At 36.5% G+C, this 14,075-nt stretch overlaps 1 pseudogene; it reads right to left on the reverse strand.

Moving 5' to 3' along the window:
- Positions 1 to 2,897: 2,897 nt before the first annotated feature.
- LOC112642692 (protein SET-like) lies at positions 2,898 to 12,874 on the reverse strand (annotated as a pseudogene).
- Positions 12,875 to 14,075: the final 1,201 nt, after the last annotated feature.

Below are 14,075 nucleotides of genomic sequence, written 5' to 3' on the forward strand. Positions count from 1 at the left end.
ATCCCATGAAGTGCCCCCCTCAGTGCACATCACCCAGTCATCCAGTCCAGTAAGTGTTATCATGCTACAAATAAACTAAAACATAAGCCCATAATTATTACTTAGTAAGCTGGAAGTGTTATTAAATATTTATGCAACATTATTTTCAAGATGTGAAAGTCTGCACATACAAAAAAATTGGTCAACTTTTCACTAATTTGCATAATAGAATTTAACACAGTGATATTTCATGGTATGATTAAAAAAAAACAGTATAAATCCTATGTAGTCTGTTGCTAGGCCTCTTTCAGAAACTTGTCTTAAAGCAATGTTATTAAAAGGTATTTTTGAAGATGGTGACTTGTAAGTCAAATTTGGCAACTCTTGTCGATTTTCTCTTTTTACTTGTCTTTATCATTAATTGCTTAGAGTGATTAGTTCCTATTTTTTTCTGAAGAATCATGAGTAAACAGGTCCAGATGAGACTAGAATACCGGTTTGATGATGCTAATAGACACTTCTCAAGCTCTGCCCCCAGAGATCCATTCATATCATCATCAGCTGCTACCCAGGATACTTAATAGCCTATTGGTCTCCCTACTTCCATGTTTGCTTCCCAACAACGTCTGTCAATCTTTATACACCTACTTTAGCCAGAATATTTTCAAAGCACAAATCTAATCAAATCTGGCCAAAATGAATGCACACGCATTTTGTTTATAATACCTCACTGCATACCTCTTCTATAAAAAATTCTAACTTCCTAGCACAGCCTGCATGGTCTCTCCTCCATCACTACACAGGAGCTACTCCCTCACTGAACACTAGCCATACTCACCATCTTCCTACTTCTTAAAGAATCTAGTCCCTCGTTGGTACAGTGCCTATGAATATGATAATCACTCTGCCTGGAACACTCTTTACCTACTTTAGCTTGATATCATTTGTTCTGAAATCTTTGTTAAACTGTCACTTCCTTAGGAAACACTTCCTTGATTTACTTGCCTATGTCTAATCTTCTTATATGATCTCATATCTTCAAATAGTACTTATTCAAGTAATATTTTTATCTTTGTGTGATATTTGATTAATATAATTTTTTTTTAATCCTGTGGCTGTAAGTTCCATGAGATGAGGAACTGCATCAGCCTTTTTTCATCATTGCCTCCCTAGCACTTTGCACATAGTAGCTCCTCAGTAAGCAGATATGGAAACACAATTAAAGCACTAACAGACTAATTTTACATAGGTGATAAAACCTTTTCCATATTCTTCTAACACAAATAATAATAGAAACACAAATAGTCATTGTGTTCTTAATTATTTCCTGATGATCTTACTTTGACTTTAAATGAAGTATTACTTATCCCCACGCTCAACCCAGCATGGATCCTGAACATCCATTAAACACTGAAGCATTTCTAGTTCTCATTGGTCCGGATCATCTTAATAATGCATTATAGGAATAAAAGCATTGTTTCTTTACATTAATTTATAGTTTGGAATACACTCACGTACACATGAATACTGACAGCAAATTAATCTTAGTCATGAAGACACTCTACTAATAGAATAATCAGGTTCCCTGGGAACAAGAATATCCCCAATGTTTTAATACTTGGTTTTCTTTGTTAGAACATAAGAAGAAGAAAAAAACTCACTATCCTCCCCTAAAGACACAACACATAACATCCCTGGAGTCTCTGTGGTTTCTTATCTTTATTTCCATTGTACTCTTCTTCCTGTGGTCTGTACATTTGTCTTCTGCTTTTCCCTGACTTGGGGAGTTGAATTATCATTGCATTTATTTCAGTTATTTCTTGAACCAAAATGTAAATACTTGACTGTTTCTTCTGTTCACGCCCCCACCCTCACCCTGTAGTCTCACTCTCATTTTCTACATAGGCTTCACCCTGCAACTGGTATCTTTTTTGACCCAGTTATTATTTTGCAGAATGTTTTCTTCTTTAGTAAGATTCCAAATGGCTGAAGCTTTATTACTGTTATTGTGAAAACTTTATGTCAGTTCCTAATTTTGCTGCACTAATTTATTAAAGAATGCAGCCAACGTTATTTCTAGTATGAAAATTTGTGAATTATGGGCAGCTCCAGTGGCTCAGTGGTTTAGTGCCTCCTTTGGCCCAGGGTATGATCCTGGAGACCCAGGTTCGAGTCCCACCTCAGGCTTCCTGCGTGGAGCCTGCTTCTCCTTCTGCCTGTGTCTCTGCCTCTCTCTCTCTCTCTCTCTGTGCCTCTCATGAATAAATAAATAAAATATTTTTAAAAAGAAAATTTGTGGATTATTATGGTGTAATAGATAAAAGAGTTAAAAAATTGTAATTTTCCTGTGGGAAGTTGGAAAGATGGTGTATACTTCCTTGAGAATGGATTACATCATCCTTGGATATCTTTTGATATTTAAAGTCCTCTGTACTTATTTATTTTACATACTTAGTTGATGATTGATTGATGCAGACTGATATATTGTTATCATATTCTTGGCAATTGTCCTTATTTAAATCTGTTTTATTAAAAAATTAAAAATAAATCTGTTTTATTTTACAGGTTGTAAGATGTGCTATTTAATACTTAACGTCTTTGACTCTGTGTTATTTTGTGTTTTTTTGTGTGTGTACACTTTTAGTTTTATTGTAACAAAGCAACTTGTACACTTTTAAGGTTTAGAACTGAGCATCTTTCCTTTCTAGTGAAACAAAAAGAAAATTTAAAAATAAACGGGAACAAAATTACAATAGAGAATGTCAATTCCAAATAAGATCCTACAGGTTCTGCTGATTCTCCCATGGAGTGGCAGGGCTCAAGTCAGCATTAGGAGAGTTTTATCTTTAAAGTGTCATCTTAAAATAAAAATAAATAAAAGTGTCATCTTTTTTTTAATTTATTTATTTTATTTTATTTTTTAAAGTGTCATCTTAAACTGCAAGGATGTCTGTTAAACAACACAATTAAACATGCCAAAGGAGAGGCCATGTTGTCAAAATGCCCACTTAACCCACCCAAACATCTCAAACCCACCCTTTGCTGACCTTCTATAATCCCATTTTTTTAAAGTTTTTTTTCTTTTTTCAAACAAGAGAAAGTAGACGGGTACATGTTGGTAAGTGCCAACTGTCCATATTCACATAGAGACACAGTGTAATCTCTGAGCCCAATATACAGAGAAAGGAGGAAAAAAGCTAGAATTCTATGCACTACTACACAGGGGCCTAGCACCCTCCAGCTTCCAGCAGAGCTAAGGGAGCAGAAGGTTTTTCTTTTTTCCCACAGAGCACGGTGGTGTAAAATAAAATATGAATTTGGAACAGAAAGGGGTAGAGATTCTTTTCCCGCTGTATTCTGCTCAAGGTATTTCCCCCCAAAATAAGTTGAGAACAATGGTATAATGGGAGAGAAAAGAGACTTCAAAAAACAGGGTGAATGAGCACAAGAGGAGGGGGACTGGAGAAAATTAAAAAAGGAAGGTTGGAATCCATCAGTGTTTCATTAGTCATCTTCTCTTTCATCCTCCTCTCCTTCCTCTCCCTCATCATCATCTTCATCTTCTTCACCTTCATCCTCATCTCCTTCTTCATCAATATCTTCCAATCCTTCTTCTTCATCATCATCATCAACATCTTCTCCTTCTCCTTCTTCATCATCCATATCAGGAACCAAGTAGTGCTGTAATGGATTTGGCCAAATATCATCTTTGATGACCTCTCCTAACTCATCTGCACCTGTCAGTAAACCAGGTGAAGAAGCTCTCTGGTTCCTCGTGCTGTCCCTTCCTGCTGGCTTTATTCTGCATTTGACTTGAATGTTTCGTCAAATCCTTTCCAGATTTCCATTTGATTTCAGTGGACTTTGACGATGGATCACCACTCTCATTCAGATGAAATTCTTTATTTTCGAAGTAAGGGTTTTCATCAAAATAAAAATCTATTCTGTAACCTGATTTAATATCTTCAAATTCTGTCACTTTGACTCTTATATAATGCAGCACCTCTTCATCCTCCTCCCCAAGCAGCGCAGACACTTGTGGATGGTTGACAAATGTTGTTACCCAAAAATTGGGGATTTTGGCGATCAATTCTGACCTCTTCTGAAAAAGTGGTTGGCGGAGTTTGTTATATTTCTGTTCTACTTTCAAAATCTCCTCACCGGCTTGTTCATTAAGTCTATTTAATTTTGTACTTCATCAATATGTTCAATTGCTTCTTGCTGTTCTTTTTCTCCCTTCGGCAAGTGCTGAGAGGTCGCCGTCTCCTCCGGCTTGGGGGCCCGAGGCAGCCTTGGTTCTTCGTTTGAGGTGCGAGCGAGGACTGGTGCTTGGGGGCCAGGCTGTGAGGAAACTTCACGAAAGCGGGAGAGGGGCACATCAAGAAGAAGCTCCAATGACTCGACTCTGTTATTTTGAACAGAATACTTTAGCAGAATAAAATTTCTGTCTCAGGTACATCTCTTTTCCTTTAGTTCTGCTTTATATAATATTAAACTTATCACCTTATTTTTATGCATTTATTTCACACACTACTGTTCAACCGTTTATACAAGTCTTTCTGTATCATTCTAACTATATCTCCTGCAAAGCGAGTATTTGGGGGTGGGTAGGCAAAATCATTTCTGATGTTTCCTTTACTCACTGATTCTTATGAAAAGAGGACTATCTATAGGAATGGCTAATGCATGGTGACTTGTGGGCCAGCCTCATTGTCTTTCCTCTTTGGAATATGCCCCCCTGCACAGGGCATGCACTCTCTTCTGTTTTTAACCCTGTTAGAAGTTGGCTAGAAAAGGCACTCTCATTAGAACAGGAGGCCTGTGATCATCCAGCGCTGCCTGCTGGTCAAATCTTCCTAATTCAGGACTCAGTGTTTGGAAACTATTGTTGCTGCATACCTAAGCCACAATCTTCAACTCTCTATCAGAAAAGGGCAGACTTTCGATTTCCATTTGCCTAACTAATGAGTCTCACTTGAGTCAATTCACCAATGTCAGGAGCACTAGTCAAGGCGCTGACAAGGAATGGGATCTGGCTAGCAGTGTTATACTTGCAGATGGAAGCAGACCGTGTGGCTTTTTAATGCTATCAGTTTGTCAGGGTCTACATGTTCATGTGAATGGTTTTTATGGTTGTGTAGTCAGATTTTAACTAATGTGGCCTTGGTAGGTAATTTTAGGAGTTGGTATATTTGTATGGGTCATGCCAAATATCAGAAAACACCATCAAGCTATGCCAGATCTTAGGTGCATGTTAAATTATAGAAGTATAGCTTGGTCTGGTATTATAGGGAGGGCTGATCATGAATGAATTGCTATTAAAAAAAAATTTATTTCCACTCAAGACTCTCCTTAAACCAAGCAGAATTTTAATAATAATTTTTGATACTCTGGATGTTCCTATAGCTAGTTCAGCAAAGTTCCACGTGCATGGCATAGCACTAATGAACACTCAAATTTTTAAGGCCAGCCCTAGTAGAGCAGAAGTGGCTGGCTGTCCTCCACAATATCTGTGCTTTACCCATTTCTATAGTGAAGTTTTGGTTAAGCACATTGTCACCCAGATAAGAATGCTCTTTTCACATTGCCTTCAAACTGTGTCCATGTGATAGTTCAGGCCAACAGAAAGGGAGCAAGAAATTATGGGATAAATTTACAGGTCAGGCCCTTTAAACAAAAACAGATAAATATCTTTGATATACCTACAAGTCAATAGGAAACAAGGAAAACAAACCAATTAAAAATTGGGCAAAAAACTTATATAGACCCTTCACAAGAGAAGATATCCAAGTGTCCACTAATTATATGGACATATCAATCTCAGTGGTCATGAGAGGAATGAAAACTAAAGGCACAGTGAAATACCACTGCATAACAAACAGGATGGCTAAAATAAAAAAGATCCTCAAAACCAAGTATGAGAATGTGGAGTGTCTGGAACTTTCATACACTGTTTTTGTGAGTGTAAAATGGTAGAATCACTTTGGAAAACTTTACAGCATTTTCTAATAAAGGAAAACATGTACTACCTAATGTCCTAGAAAGTCCACTCCTAGGAATATATGGAAGAGAAATGAATGCATGAGCTCACAAACAAAAAAAAAGAACAAAACAAAACCTGATATAAGAATTCTCACAGAAAAAAAAAATGTTTTTGGTCATAGCTCAAAGCTACAAACAATTCACATGCCCAGAAACAGTAGAATAAAGAAATGTATGCATGTTAGTATAGTGCACCATGCTGCATTGAACATGGGAAACAGAGAGCTACAAGCAATAATGATAAATCTTAGAAATGCTGATCTTAAAAAGGGTTGTACAAAATAATTCATAGACCATATATCACATATATAGTTCAAATTCGAGCCAGACAGTTAATGGAAATATACATGGCTAACTATAATGAAAACACAATTATCTGAAAATCAAGGTTAGGATTACCCATCTCCCTTTAGGAGAGGAAATGAGGGATTTAAGTTATAAGGGGGCCCTTGCAGGGATTCTGGCCTAGAGGACCTACATGGTGGTTACATGGGTGTTCATTATGTAACTAGTCCTTAAATTCTGTGTATATTTTATACAAAATTTTATATTTACACTACATCTCACAATTATTCAATGTTAAAAATGAGTTTTGGCTGTGAAATTAAATGAAACTGGGCAAGTTCCTTAGCCTCATGCAGTTTAGGTGTTATAATCTACAAAATGGTGATGAAGATGGCCATTTACTAGCATGTTTTGATGATTGAATAAGATAACATAGTCAGGTCTCTGTGATTTTTTTCCCTCTTAAAAGATAAGTAAGTTAGTCTGTTACTGTTTCAAAGATCCTGACAAAAGGCCTGAAATTCCTGGGTCAGAAGAGACCTCATTACTCCTGGCGCAGTAAGTAGCAAGAGCATCAGCATGTTTGCATGAGATATCCTTACCCAGAAGTCCATTGGGAGTGACCTGCTATGGCCCAGATATTGCTGTGTACACAGAGCTTTCCATCATAGCTGAGAAGCATCAATTTTGGGAAATACACTGATTTGATAAGATGCAATAAGAAAGCTTACTCTGTCCCACAGGGAAACATCTCGTCTTTCAAGGTCACTTGGTCCTAACAGAACCCTGAGAAATCACACAGGTAATGAGTGATCAGGGCTTTGCAGTCTTGTCACACCCTACATGTAGGAATGTAAATGACATATGGTGGACTCTCCAAACTTGCCTAGTCCCCAGGCAATAGAGTCAACATGTTAGGATAATGACATAATAATGAGAAAAACACAGGTAATACTTCCATTATAAATTTAAAAGTACATAATAAATTGTGTTGGAGCAATTGGATATCCATACAGGAAAAAAATTGAACGTTGATCCCTGCCTTGTACTATATATATAAAAAAAACAAGATGGATCAGAGATATAATGTGGAAGCTATAATTATAATGTTCCTAGAAGAAAACACAAAAATCTTCACGATCTTGGTATAGGCAAATATTTTTAACACTTTAATACAATGCATAGAGCTCTAATCATAAAATTTTAAAATAAAATAACTTCTTATCAAAGTTGAAAACTTTTGCTCATCGAAGATTCTAGTAAGTAATGAAAGGTAAGTCACACATTAGGAAAATAGAATTGCAGTACATATATCTGACAAAGGACTCAAGTCCAGAATATACAAAGAACTTCTAAAAATCAATAGCAATGACTCCGAAGCTGTGGCATGATCAGCTATATAGATTTTGTCTTGAGATATGGTAGACAGAATTGTAAGATGGTCCCAACATCCCCATTCCTTAGTGTACATCTCCTGTATTTAACCCCTGGGCCTGGAAATATGGTGGATTTCAGTCTTTTATTAGGTTATATTATGTAGCATAAATGACTTTAAAAAAGGGAGACTATCCTGGGTGAACCTCACCTAATAAGGCAGCCCTTCAAGGTAGCAGAGATTTCCCTGGATACAGATATTTGAAGCATGAAAAGAGTTTAGAGGGAGAGACGTCTTCCACCACTGGCTTTGCAGATGGAGTGTGCCTCATGGCAAGGAGTGTGGGCAACTGCATAGCTGCTGAGAAATAGCCAGAAAAGACAATTCTGCACTCTCAGGGACTGAATTCTACTCACCTGAATGAATTTGCAAGAAGACCCTGAGAATGCAGCCAGTGACATGTTTCTTTCCACTCTGAGAGCCTCAGCAGGGAATCCTCCTGTACGGTAAGTACCTGGACCTCTGATCTACAGAATTGTGAGCTGAGAAATTTGTGTTAGCCATCTAAACTGCTACATTTGTGGTAATCTGTCATGCGGCATTAGAAAACAAATACAACAGATATATACATGAGTAAAATTTTATCAAGCTAGACACTTAAGATTTGGCCAATTGGCTATAAATAAATCATATCTCAAAAATATTGTAAACTAAAAAGGAAGAAGTTCTAAAACAAGGTTGGGAAGTATTTGTAATATAGATTAGGAATGTAATCGTGAGGCAAGAATATGGACTTCTATATAAGTTGATCATATTGAGTCTCTAGAAGAAATGAATCCTTCTGGTTACCTGCATTGGAGCTTCCCTAGCTGACCCAGTGAGTGTCAGGCATTCACGTATACACTGGGCAATGCTATAGCCAACTTGCCTGAGTCACACGTTTGCCTCTCTGCTTGGAAGGAAATCCCAGACATGAGGAGTTAGGGCTGGGAAAATGTGGATGCTCATTCTTCTGATGATTCTTCTTTTGTGCAGGAGTGCAACGAATTCAGGCAGCCTGCTTCTTGGCTGTTTTTCTTTCCCTTGCTGTCACCACAGAGGGCTGGGCCCACCACAGAGCAGAGCGTAGAACAGGGAGTCAACATTATTAGTACATAAAAGGCACCCAACAGACAAAGTTTCCTCCCTCTCATTCTTTCTCCAGCCTTCCACTTCTGTGACATATGACATAGCCACTTTCTCCCACATCATGCTTTCCTCAGACAACTGAACTTTTCCAAAAGAATGCTTTTACTCACAATATCTTGTTATGTTTTGCTATTTTTTGGCCCCAGGAACAACACGTGGAAATGCACGGATTTGTTTACAACACACGATGACATCTTAAACGTTTTGTAGTGTCAGCTAACAATTTAGTGGAGGTTTTAGTGAGCCAGCTTTGACAGGTGAGCTTCCCCAGGTTAAGGCTGGGAATTTCATGAACACCCTATGGCCTTGCTCACTTTCTTTTGAAATACTGGCTTGTTGTGGCTCAAGCAGCTCTTTAAAGGGATCTAAATCTCCTACAGCTGCAAAACACTCTCATCATCCACTAGGTCTGCAGGGCTCCCCAGGGAACGGTACAGCTATGGACAACCAGCTGTAAGAGCAAACATAAATCTCTTTAGAGACTTAGATGCTGTCATATTTTGCTAGGGCTTAGAAAGACTGAACGATTTTAATCATTTATCTCCATTTATCAAAATGCTGCAGCCCAACAAACCCTAAACCATTTTCAGCTGTGAGTTCTGCCTTATAATAGCAGAAACTACCATAGAGTATGTTGGTAAGCATGTGCTTGAATAAAAGATCCCTTTGGTCATAGGAAATATTTTATTAATTTATAGCCATTAAAACAAATAATCAAAAGCTACTTTGTAGCTGATGTTTTAGAGTGTATGTGAATTTATTATGCACACACACACAGACTCACACACATATAAAATCTCATGAACTACTTGACCAAGAAGTCACCAGCATTTCCACTGTAAACCTTATTTTTTAGCTCTTTGTAAAAGTGTGAAAATCTGAAAGATGGAAGCATAGACGTGTTCCATGATGACTTCTTCCTTTTTTATACTATAACTAAACATAGAAAGAACAACATAGTACTACATCTTTAAGTTAGTATTTAAATATATAGGTAAATTGTGTTCTATTGTATCTCTTAATCACTGTAAGAACTAATAAAAATAGATACTTAATTTTTAAAAATTGAACTTTAAAGATCAACATGTCATTCAGAAGTAGTTAGGGATTGTTTTGAGCAGATTGTCTGCTTATTTGCTGCTATAATTAATGCAACAAGATTTCTACCCAGTAAAGAGCCCTTATTATTCAGAGACAGAGTAAGAGGAGGAACAGGCAGCTGATTCTTTCTGTGTAATCCCCAGTTTGAACTTGGGAGAAAGGTGCTTGTTGATAAGACTGCCTTACTTCCTATACCACAGTCTCAGGCTGGGGGAGATGGAGAGACACCCCATCAACCAGGCCCAACATATGTCCTCCTTCCTTTCAATGTGACTGAATCAGAGATAAAGAGATTGCCACTAGCATGACTCATTTTGTGAAAAAAAAAAAAACATTGATCTCACTAGAAAGAACCACTCATGCAGTTATTTAAAGCAAATATAAAAACAATACTCTGGGTTCTGGTGAGTATCGTGCATAGCTTTAAATAAGGACTATTCCTGTTAAAAGTAGCAAAAAGGTAAAACTTGATGGGAACAGTGAGTATATTGTATTGTGTTCTACAAGCAAATTCAAACATTTTATGTATTCCAAAGTAGATGTAAGATAGGAAAGGACAGAATAGGAACATTTTTATTTTTAAATTTTTTGTGGAAGTAAAAAAGACAGAAAATAGAAAACGACTCCTCAGAAGCATAGACATCCATGGCTGATGAAGAATAGATGCACTGGGCAAAACAGACATCGAGAGATAAGAAGAGTTAGGAACAGATGTGCTTGGTGGAAGGATGCAGCCCTTGCTTTACTAATCCCTGTGATAAAGTAGATTAATAGAGTGCTTATGGCTAGGTCACAGAAAGGCCATCTGAAGGTCCGAAGACCAAAAAATGAGTGCCTGTGAGTACTTTCATTGCCAAGTTACCCTGAAGCACCAAATCAGGTTGGGGTTCTATGGTATATTTTGGAAAAGTTTGATGCAGTTCATAGAACTCAGGGTGAGTTCCTTTCAAAGCACCTTGAAATAAAACCAGAGTTAGATTTTTTTTTAAAGAGTTAAATATTTGGGATCAAACAAGTCCTGGGTTATTACTAAATTTACTAATATTGTACTTAACTAGGACATGTTTTCCAATGCAATTCCAAAATCTTGGCAAAATTAGCTAACATGGATACTTAAATGACTGAACATATAGTTCTATTTTTTCCAGAAAGAAAGCCCATCTGAAAACCTATTTTTCATGCTTCTATAGTACGCCATGCAAAGAGAAAATCTAATGGTTCTCTCTAGAAGACAAATCAAATTACAATGTCTAAAATTCTAGGATCTTTGCCCTATAGACCTGTCTGGGTAAAAGCTTATGGTAGGAAATAAATATACTCATTATTGCAAGTTTTTATAACCCAAACATATATCACCATTCATAACATGGCTGAAAGATAATGTGCTCTGGAGTCAGGCGTAAAATTGACTCCCAGATTTTCCTGTTTCTGTCTGTGTTAATTGGCATGATTTACTTAAAATCTCAGCACCTCAATTTCTTATTTGTAAAATAGAATTAAAAATACTTATTCTACAGATGTTGTGAGGATTAGTGATATTAAATTTCAAGTAATTGTCACAGAGATCAATAAAAATATAGTGTACAATAACACTGCTATGTTTGTTTTTGAAGAATCCATGTCAATTTAGATATAACAGTTCACCAACCATTCATTCATTCATTCATATACTTAACACACATTGTTGATTATCACTAGGTTTGGGAATAAATAATAGTAATAGGACATGAACCTTGATTTCTTGATAGTCAAGAATACAGACTTTAAATTCAAATTTGTGAGTTCTTCCAATGAAAGAGTTACTTTTTTTCACATTTTGTTTCTCGTAGTAGGTACTTGCTAAAGGGATCAAATACAGGATTACTTTGGCCAAGATTAGAACTTTTCTTTAAATTCTTGATAATCCAACATAAGTAAAATCTGGGCATGTTAACTGTGTTTTAGAAATAAAATAAGAATTATAGAGACTCCCCACTCTAAATTCTGTGTGTCGAAGAAGGAAAAGCATAATTAATTAATATGAAAATAAGAAAGTGTCCATTGAGTTGACAAAAATGAAAAATGAATATGATAATTTCCAATGCTATGAAGGGTATGATAGCACATACATGATCTTACTTAGCAATTTCTGTGCACATCTAAATTGGAGATCCACTGTCGTTGGCAAAGGAAAATAAAGAGAACAAACCAAAAGACTTCTGGATACTGAACTATTTTGCTTTTAAGACAACTACTAAATTCCCAAGTGAAAAGAGGATAGATGCAAAGTTCTAAAAAGTTTCTGTAATTTTTTAAATTGTACTAAGTATCTAATCTTAATATTATTGTAGATTTAAAAGTATTATATTCACAGTTTAAGGCAGTAAGACTATATAGTCAGCTTTAATATATAAAGGTGTGAAAAAGGTTTTCAAAGCAAAACACCATATTGTCCCTCCTTTTTCCTAAGGCCAATCTCACTCCTATATCTTGAAGTCTTCCCAGCTGGGCTCCCTACATTATCAATTTTCCTTTCTCTCTTTATTATTAATTTGTTCCTTTCCAAGGAAAAGGATTGTTACTAAATATTAGCTTATTCAAATATCTTTATTTAAACCCAATATATAAATAATCAAGAACCTATATAACTCTCCAGACACTGTCTTCTCTCCTCTGTCCCCAATCAAATTTCTTCTATTCATTGTCTCTATGCTTTCTCTCACTCACTTCTTGACATCAGTGGGACTTTTACCCTTATTACTCCAGACATGTTATTCAAAAAGTCATCAGTGACATTCGTGGTGACAAATTCAGCATTAGCTTTTTGTTATCATTGTCTCACCTTTCTATAGTCTTTACTATTCCCTCTTGAAACACTTTTCTTGTTGGCTTTTCCTCATCCTTTTTTTCCATTCTCTTTGCCATTTATTGTCCTCCACTCAATTATTAAATGTTGGATGTCCTCAAACTCAGCCCATGATTTTCTTCATGTGTCCTTATACATCTGGTCCTTGGACCATCGCATTTTCTGCTAGAATGTCAGTCACTTTCTCTATACTTAAACCTTTCACACAAATGTATTTCCAGTCCAATCCTCCACCCTAAGCTCCAGATTCTTCCATACAAATACTAAGTGATAAATTTTGTCCTATATTCCATATCTGAGTCATTGATTCAGTATCCATTTATTTATTTTTTTTTAAAGATTTATTTATTTATTTATTCATGAGAAACACACAGAGAGAGAGAGAGGGAGAGAGAGGCAGAGACACAGGCAGAGGGAGAAGCAGGCTCCATGCAAGGAGCCTGATGTGGGACTCAATCCCGGGTCTCCAGGATCACACTCTGGGCTGCAGGCGGCGCTAAACCACTGTGCCATGGGGGCTGCCCTCAGTATCCATTTAATTCCATAACCCAAAATGCCAGTCATCATCCTTGATACCTTGTTCTTTTTCATCTCCCATATCCAATCTTTCATCATGTTTTGCCTATTTGGTTTCTAAATGTGGATCAAGTATAATCACTATGAGTTCATGTCCACTTATTCCATTCTAAACTCTCTACAAACCAGTCTGTTTTGCCACCAGACTAAACCTTTTGAAATATCACACTGATATATTGCATGCCTCAAACCCTCAGCTCCAAATTCATAACGGACTTCTGAATATTGATCACATTTCCCATCACAAAAAGGAATGGGAAAAGAAAACAGAATTAACAAGGAAAGACACAAAGAACATGACCTTTGGACTTGGGGATAGCCATCCTTAAAATCATTATAGCTTCAAACTTATGATCTATAAACATAAATTAATGATACCTGTGTAGCAGAACTGTTGAAAATGCTAAATGAAATCAAGTATAAAGTGTTAGGTTCTTTATCAAATAAATGCTTAATAAACACTAGATCCTTTCCTTTTTGAGAAGTAGAATGGCAACATTGTTTCTGCACAAGAAAATAATGCTGGAATAATTAATCAGTTACTTGAGCAGGACAGATATTTTTAAGGTGAGGTGATAAACAGAATGAAGTGTTAGTGAGGTCCTCTGAGATGAATACTCAAGCTGGCCTTAAATTTAAAAAAATTATGAAAATGATCTTGTTGGGACTAAGAGCACACATGCT

The sequence above is a fragment of the Canis lupus genome, chromosome 19, assembly GCF_003254725.2.
Source record: "Canis lupus dingo isolate Sandy chromosome 19, ASM325472v2, whole genome shotgun sequence".
NCBI lineage: Eukaryota > Metazoa > Chordata > Mammalia > Carnivora > Canidae > Canis > Canis lupus.